Raw genomic sequence first — 9605 nt, 5'->3', positions numbered from 1 at the left:
AATTCAATGTCAACTACATGATCATGCAAAGCAATATGACAATGATGATGCGTGTCATAATAAATGGAACGGTGGAAAGTTGGATGGCAATATATCTTGGAATGGCTATGGAAATGCCATAATAGGTAGGTATGGTGGCTGTTTTGAGGAAGATATAAGGAGGCTTATGTGTGATAGAGCGTATCATATCACGGGGTTTGGATGCACCGGCGAAGTTTGCACCAACTCTCAAGGTGAGAAAGGGCAATGCACGGTACCGAAGAGGCTAGCAATGGTGAAAGGGTGAGAGTGCGTATAATCCATGGACTCAACATTAGTCATAAAGAACTCACATACTTATTGCAAAAATCTACAAGTCATCAAAACCAGGCACTATGCGCATGCTCCTAGGGGGATAGATTGGTAGGAAAAGACCATCGCTCGTCCCTGACCGCCACTCATAAGGAAAGCAATCAAAGAACACCCCATGCTTAAAATTTGTCACATAACGTTTACCATACGTGCATGCTACGGGACTTGCCAACTTCAACACAGGTATTCATAAATTTCACAATTACTCAACTAGCACACCTCTAATATTACCACATTTATATCTCAAAACCATCTATCAAGCATCCAACTTCTCTTAGCATTTACAATTTATAGCCAAAGTGAATTACCATGATGTTCTAAAGGACTCTCAAAATGATATAAGTTAAGCATGATAGATCAATTGTTTCTATAAAATAGAACCGCCATCGTGCTCTAAAAGATATAAGCGAAGCACTAGAGAAAAAATTATCCAGCTCAAAAGATATAAGTGAAGCACATAAATTATTCTAATAAATTCCAGTTCATGTGTGTCTCTCCAAAAAGGTGTGTACAGCAAGGATGATTGTGGTAAACTAAAAAGCAAATAATCAAATCATACAAGACGCTCCAAGCAAAACACATATCATGTGGCGAATAAAAATATAGCTCCAAGTAAAGTTACCGATGGACGAAGACGAAAGAGGGGATGCCTTCCGGGGCATCCCCAAGCTTAGGCTTTTGGTTGTCCTTCAATTTAACCTTGGGGTGCCTTGGGCATCCCCAAGCTTAGGCTCTTGCCACTCCTTGTTCCATAATCCATCGAATCTTTACCCAAAACTTGAAAACTTCACAACACAAAACTTAAAAGAAAATATTCGTGAGCTCAGTTAGTAAAAGAAAACAAACCACTACTTCAGGGTACTGTAATGAACTCATTATTTATTTATACTGGTGTTAAACCTACTGTATTTCAACTTTTCTATGGTTCATAAACTCTATTACTAGCCATAGATTCATCAAAATAAGCAAACAACACACGAAAAACAGAATCTGTCAAAAACAGAACAGTCTGTAGTAATCTGTAGGTTTCGAATACTTATGGAACCCCAAAAATTCTAAAATAAATTTATGGACGTGAGGAATTTATCTATTAATTATCTTCAAAAATAATTAACTAAATAGCACTCTTCAGTAAGAAATGGCAGCAATTCTCCCGAGCACTAAAGTTTCTGTTTTTTACAGCAAGATCAAAAAGACTTTCCCCAAGTCTTCCCAACAGTTCTTCTTGGCACAAACACTAATTAAACACAAAAAACAACCAAAACAGAGTCTAGATGAATTATTTATTACTAAACAGGAACACAAATCAAGGAATAAAAATAAAATTGGGTTGCCTCCCAACAAGCGCTATCGTTTAACGCCCCTAGCTAGGCATAAAGGCGAGGATAGATCTAGGTATTGCCATCTTTGGTATGCAATCCATTAGTGGCTCTCATAATATATTCATATGGTAATTTATTTTCTTTCTAGGGAAGTGTTCCATGCCTTTCCTTAATGGAAATTGGAATCTAATATTCCCTTCCTTCATATCAATAATTGCACCAACCGTTCTAAGGAAAGGTCTACCAACAATAATAGGACATGAAGGATTGCAATCTATATCAAGAACAATGAAAACTACGGGAACATAATTCCTATTTGCAATAATAAGAACATCATTAATTCTTCCCATAGGTTTCTTAATAGTGGAATCCGCAAGGTGCAAGTTTAAAGAACAATCATCAAATTCACGGAAACCTAGCAAATCACACAAAGTTTTTGGGATCGTAGAAACACTAGCACCCAAATCACACAAAGCATAGCATTGATGATCTTTAATTTTAATTTTAATTGTATGTTCCCACTCATCATAAAGTTTTCTAGGGATAGAAACTTCCAACTCAAGTTTTTCTTCGTAAGATTGCATTAAAGCATCAACGATATGTTTAGTAAAAGCTTTATTTTGACTATAAGCATGAGGAGAATTTAGCACGGATTGCAACAAGGAAATACAATCTATCAAAGAGAATTATCATAATTAAATTCCTTAAAATCCAAGATAGTAGGTTCATTGCTATTTTAAGTTTTGACCTCTCCAATCCCACTTTTATAAATTTTTGCATCAAGATCTAAAAACTCCGAATCATTGGGACGCCTTCTAACTAAAGTTGACTCATCTCCAGTCCCATCATTATAAAGATTCATATTGCAAAACAAAGATTTAATAGGGGACACATCAATAACTTTTAGATCTTCATCCTTATTATCAGGGAAACTAGAAGAACACGCTTTCACAAAGCAATCTTTTTTAGCACGCATCCTAACAGTTCTTTATTTGCACTCATCAATGGAAATTCTCATAGCTTTGAGAGACTCATTGATATCATGCTTAGGTGGAATAGATCTAAGTTTAAAAGAATCAACATCAATAGAAATTCTATCCACGTTCCTAGCCAACTCATCAATCTTAAGCAATTTTTCTTCAATCAAAGCATTGAAACTCTTTTGCGAACTAATAAATTCTTTAATACTAGATTCAAAATCAGAGGGCATATTATTATAATTTCCAAAAGAATTATTGTAGGAATTACCATAATTATTAGAGGAATTACTAGGAAACGACCTAGAATTAAAACTACCTCTATACGCATTGTTACCAAAACTGTTCCTACCAACAAAATTCACACCCATAGATTCATTATTATTCTCAATAAAAGTAGACAAAGGCATATCATTAGGATCAGTAGGAGCACTCTTATTAGCAAACAATTTCATAAGTTCATCCATCTTTCCACTCAAAACATTAATCTCTTTAATCGCATGAACTTTTTTACTAGTAGATCTTTCGGTGTGCCATTGAGAATAATTAACCATAATATTATCTAGGAGTTTGGTAGCTTCTCCTAAAGTGATTTCCATAAAAGTGCCTCCTGTGGTCGAATCTAAAAGATTTCTAGAAGCAAAATTCAATCCAGAATAAATTTTTTGTAAAATCATCCATAAATTCAATCCATGTGTAGGGAAATTACGTATCATTAATTTCATCCTCTCCCAAGATTGTGCAATATGCTCATGATCAAGTTGCTTAAAATTCATCATATCGTTTCTAAGAGAGATGATCTTAGCGGGAGGAAAATACTTAGAGATAAAAGCATCTTTGCACTTATTCCATGAATCAATACTATTTTTAGGCAAGGACAAAAACCAAGCTTTAGCAAGATCTCTAAGCGAAAACGGAAATAGCTTAAGTTTAACAATATCATTATCCACATCTTTATTCTTTTTCATATCACATAAATCAACAAAGTTGTTTAGATGGGTAGCGACATCTTCACTAGGAAGGCCAGAAAACGGATCTTTCATGACAAGATTCAGCAAAGCAGTATTAATTTCACAAGATTCAGCATCGGTAAGAGGGGCAATCAGAGTGCTAATAAAATCATTATTGTTGGTATTGGCAAAGTCACACAATTTAGTATTGTCTTGAGCCATCGTGACAAGCAAGCAATCCAACACACAAGCAAACAAAAAGAAACAAGCAAAAGAAGCAAACTGGAAAAGAGAAGGGGAACGGAAAAAGAGGGCGAATAAAACGGCAAGGGTGAAGTGGGGGAGAGGAAAATGAGAGGCAAATGGCAAATAATGTAATGCGAAGGATAAGAGTTGTGATGGGTACTTGGTATGTCTTGACTTGGCATAGATCTCCCCGGCAACTGCGCCAGAAATCCTTCTTGCTACCTCTTGAGAATGCTTTGGTTTTCCCTTGAAGAGGAAAGGGTGATGCAGCAAAGTAGCGTAAGTATTTCCCTCAGTTTTTGAGAACCAAGGTATCAATCCTGTAGGAGACCACGCACGAGTCACCTCATACCTACACAAACAAATAAGGGCCTCGCAACCAACGCGATAAAGGGGTTGTCAATCCCTTCACGGCCACTTGCAAGAGTGAGATCTGATAGAGATAATAATAATAAGATAAATATTTTTGGTATTTTTATGATATAGATTGAAAGTAAAGATTGCAAAATAAAATAGATTGGAGACTTGTATGATGGAAAATAGACCCAGGGGCCATAGGTTCACTAGTGGCTTCTCTCAAGATAGCATAAGTATTATAGTGGGTGAACAAATTACTGTCGAGCAATTGATAGAATTGAGCATAGTTATGAGAATATCTAGGTATGATCATGTATATAGGCATCACGCCCGTCACAAGTAGACCGACTCCTGCCTGCATCTACTACTATTACTCCACACATCGACCGCTATCCAGCATGCATCTAGAGTATTAAGTTCATAAGAATAGAGTAATGCTTTAAGCAAGATGACATGATGTAGAGGGATAAACTCATCCAATATGATATAAAACCCATCATTTTATCCTCGATGGCAATAATACAATACGCGTCGTTTCCCTTTCTGTCACTGGGATCGAGCACCGCAAGATTGAACCCAAAGCTAAGCACTTCTCCCATTGCAAGAAAGATCAATCTAGTAGGCCAAACCAAACTGATAATTCTAAGAGACTTGCAAAGATAAGCAATCATACATAAAATAATTCAGAGAAGATTCAAATATTGTTCATAGGTAATCTTGATCATAAACCCACAATTCATCGGATCTCGACAAACACACTACAAAAGAAGATTACATTGAATAGATCTCCAAGAGAATCAAGGAGAACTTTGTATTGAGATCCAAAGAGAGAGAAGAAGCCATCTAGCTAATAACTATGGACCCGAAGGTCTGAGATAAACTACTCACACATCATCGGAGGGGCCATGGAGTTGATGTGGAGGCCCTCCGTGATCAATGCCCCCTCCGGCGGAGCTCCGGAAAATGCCCCAAGATGGGATCTCTTGGGTACAGAAGGTTGCGGCGGTGGAAATAGGGTTTCGTGGTGCTCCTAGATGTTTTCGGGGTATGTAGATATATATAGGGGGAATAAGTAGGTCGGTGGAGCCACGAGGGGGGAGGGCGCACCCCCTGCCTCGTGGCCACCTCGTTGGTTGCTTGACGTCCACTCCAAGTCCTTTGGATCACATTTTTTCCAAAAATCATGCTCCCGAAGGTTTCATTCCATTTGGACTTCGTTTGATATTCTTTTTTTGTGAAACACTGAAATAGGCAAAAAACAACAATTTGGGTTGGGCCTCCGTTTAATAGGTTAGTCCCAAAAATAATATAAAAGTGTATAAATAATCCCATTAACATCCAAAACAGATAATATAATAGCATGGAACAATAAAAAATTATAGATACGTTGGAGACATATCACGCATAAACTGGGGTTTAAGCTTCTGTCACTCTCGCAACCCACCATCTAATTGCTACTCCACAATGCATTCCCTTAGGCCCAAATATGGTGAAGTGTCATGTAGTCGACGTTCATATGACACCACTAATGGAATAACAATATACATACTATCAAAATATGAAACATATATCAAGTTCACATGATTAGTTGCAACATGATTTTTCCCGTGACCTCAAGAACAAAAGTAACTACTCACAAATGATAAACATGTTCATGACCAGAGGAGTATTAAATCTCATAATGGATCTGACCATATAATCTTCCACCAAATAAACCATATAGTAATCAACTACAAGATGTAATCAACACTACTAGTCATCCACAGGTACCAATCTATGGTTCCGGTAACAGGATTGAACACAAGAGATGAACTAGGGTTTGAGAGGAGATGGTGTTGTTGCAGATGTTGATGGAGATTGCCCTCCCCAAGATGGGAGAGTTATTGGTGATGATGATGACGATGATTTCCCCCTCCGGGAGGGAAGTTCCCCCAGCGGAATCGCTCCGCCGGAGGGCAAAAGTGCTCCTGCCCAAGTTCTATCTCGAGGCGGCGGCGCTTCATCCCGAAAGTCCTCCTTTTATTTTTTCTAGGTCAAAATGACTCATATACCAGAAGATGGGCACCGGAGATGGGCCGAGGAGGCCACAACCCACCAGCGCGCGCCTGGGGGGCCTGGCGCGCCTAGGTGGGTTGTGCCCACCTTGTGGCCCCCCATTGGTGTTTATTGGCTCTAGTATTTCTCAAATAATCCATAAAAAATCTCCATAAAGTTTCAGCTCATTTGGAGTTGTGCAGAATAGGTGGCCTGATGTAGCTTTTTCAGGTCCTGATTTCCAGCTGCCGGAATTCTCCCTCTTGGTGTGTTCCTTGCAAATTGTGAGAGAAAAGGCATTAGAATTACTCCAAAGAGCATTATTATGGATAAAAATGTTATAAATAACAGTAAGAAAACATGATGCATAATGGACGTATCAACCCCCCCCCCAAGCTTAGACCTCGCTTGTCCTCAAGCGAAAACCGAAATCGAAAAACATGTCCACATGCTTTGAGAGAGAGGTGTCGATAAAAACAAAATACGGACATAGAAGCATCATGTTGATTATTATAACAGCAACAAAATTTAACATAGGACTTTCATCATAGAAATTTTATCATATAGTTCTCATGAATAAGTAATAGTTCATCGCATAATCGAAGTATAAAGCAAAAACTCTATTAGAAACCAACAAACTATGTTCTCAGTCAACTTTGCAACTACAATTCATCATCTTTTCAGGAAGGGTCACGTGTCGGAGCCTTTAGGAAAGTCCACATACTAAACCATCATATAGTCTTCTATGATTTCTAACACTCACCTCGTACCCATGAACAAAACATTTCAACCGGACACATAGAAAGATAGGGGCTTATAGTTTCACCTCCCAACATACTCACCTCAAGGGTGATGTCAACAATAATAACTCATGCTATCTATATTCAACTGGACATATGTGCCTAGATCTTTCCTCACCACATGATGCTTGCCAAAGGAGAAAAATAAAAGTAATAGAGAGAAAAACTTTGACTCTTTGCATAAAAGTAAAAGATAGGCCCTTCCCAGAGGGAAGCAGAGGTTTCCATGCGCTTACTTGTTTGTATGCTCAATCCCTTAGTGAAAGAGAACATCACATTGTATTTCCCCTTAATATGACAACCTTTATTATGCAGTCTGTCGCTTTTATTCTTTGTCATCCAAGTTCGTACAATGCTCAATTTTCTCTTACACTAAATGATCTCACACTTTTAGAAGCAATTTTTATTGCCTTTTTGCACCGATGAAAACTTACTTGAGGGATCTTGCTCAATCCCTAGGTAGGTATGGTGGACACTTGAAAAATATTGGGGTTTAAGGGTTTTTGGATGCACTAGTAGTATCTCTACTTAGTACGGAATTTTTGGTTAGCAAAGATAGGGGCAAGCATCACATGTTAAAGGATCTACGACAATATGACTTCTATGTGAATATAAACAAACATAAACCATTAAGTTGTCTTCCTTGTCTAGTGTCAACAATTTTGGCATATAATATTTTGATGAGGGCTCACAATCACAAAAGATTTCTAGGATAGTATATCTATATGTGAATCTTCCCTTCCCTTATTAATTCTTTCATGAGTTGCATCATTGACTAATGCTATGTTTGTCAATCTCTAATAAAATTTTCTACTTATACTTTTCCTTATGTGGTGCCATCACCTACCATAGGATTAGTATATAATTTTTTTCATTATTTATTTCCTTTCTATTTTTCTTTCTTTCTTATTTCTTTTGTTTATTTGCAACATGAAAGTAAACAAAGCAAAAACTCAAACTACCTTTATTATATAACTTGCACACGATTACAAGGATAGATCACTAAGAAAACTCTCAAAGAAGAAAGGATCGAACTATACTTTTATTTATCTAAATCAAAAGATCAAACTAAAATAAGTAAAAGAAAAAAGATAGTGGGATGATACGTGCTACCTCTTTTAGCACTGCGTTGGTTTCCCCCGAAGAGGAAGGGATGATGTAGCAAAGTAGCGTAAGTATTTCCCTCAGTTTTTGAGAACCAAGGCATCGATCCAGTAGGAGGTTACGTGCGAGTCCCTCGCACCAACAAATAAGTCCTCGAAACCAACGCAAATAGGGGTTGTTAATCCCTATAGGGCCACTTACGAGAGTGAGATCTGATAGATATGATAAGATAATATTTTTGGTATTTTTATGATAGAGATGCAAAGTAAAATGAAGGCAAAGTAAATAGGAAAGTAAATAACTAAGTAGTAGGAGATTGATATGATAAAGATAGACCCGGGGGCCATAGGTTTCACTAGTGGCTTCTCTCGAGAGCATAAGTATTCTACGTCGGGTGAACAAATTACTGTTGAGCAATTGACAGAATTGAGCATAGTTATGAGAATATCTAGGTATGATCATGTATATAGGCATCACGTCCGAGACAAGTAGACCGACTCCTGCCTGCATCTACTACTATTACTCCACTCATCGACCGCTATCCAGCATGCATCTAGAGTATTAAGTTAAAAACAGAGTAACACCTTAAGCAAGATGACATGATGTAGAGGGATAGACTCATGCAATATGAAGAAAACCCCATCTTGTTAGCCTCGATGGCAACAATACAATACGTGCCTTGCTGCCCTTACTTTCACCGAGAAAGGACACCGCAAGATTGAACCCAAAGCTAAGCACTTCTCCCATTGCAAGAAAGATCAATCTAGTAGGCCAAACCAAACTGATAATTCAAAGAGACTTGCAAAGATAAGCAATCATACATAAAAGAATTCAGAGAAGATTCAAATATTATTCATAGATATACTTGATCATAAACCCACAATTCATCGGTCTCAACAAACACACCGCAAAAAGAAGATTACATCGAAGAGATCTCCACAAGAGAGGGGGAGAACATTGTATTGAGATCCAAAAAGAGAGAAGAAGACATCTAGCTACTAACTATGGACTCGTAGGTCTGAAGTAAACTACTCACACTTCATCGGAAGGGCTATGGTGTTGATGTAGAAGCCCTCTGTGATCGATGCCCCCTCCGGCGGAGCTCCGGAACAGGCCCCAAGATGGGATCTCATGGATACAGAAAGTTACGGCGATGGAATTAGGGTTTTGGCTCTGTATCTGATCGTTTGGGGGTACGTGGTATATATAGGAGGAAGAAGTACATCGGTGGAGCAACTAGGGGGCCACGAGGGTGGAGGGCGAGCGGGGGGGGGGGGGGGGGGGGGTAGGCGCGCCCCTACCTCGTGGCCTCCTGTTACGTGTCTTGACGTAGGGTCCAAGTCTCCTGAGTTGTATTCGGTGAGAAAATCACGTTACCGAAGGTTTCATTCCGTTTGGACTCCGTTTGATATTCCTTTTCTTCGAAACCCTAAAACAGGCAAAAAACAACAATTCTGGGCTGGG

This window comes from Triticum urartu, chromosome 2A, assembly GCF_056163025.1.
Source record: "Triticum urartu cultivar PI428250 chromosome 2A, HENAU_Tu73, whole genome shotgun sequence".
NCBI classification, from domain to species: Eukaryota; Viridiplantae; Streptophyta; class Magnoliopsida; order Poales; family Poaceae; genus Triticum; species Triticum urartu.
This window is presented reverse-complemented; position numbering follows the sequence as displayed.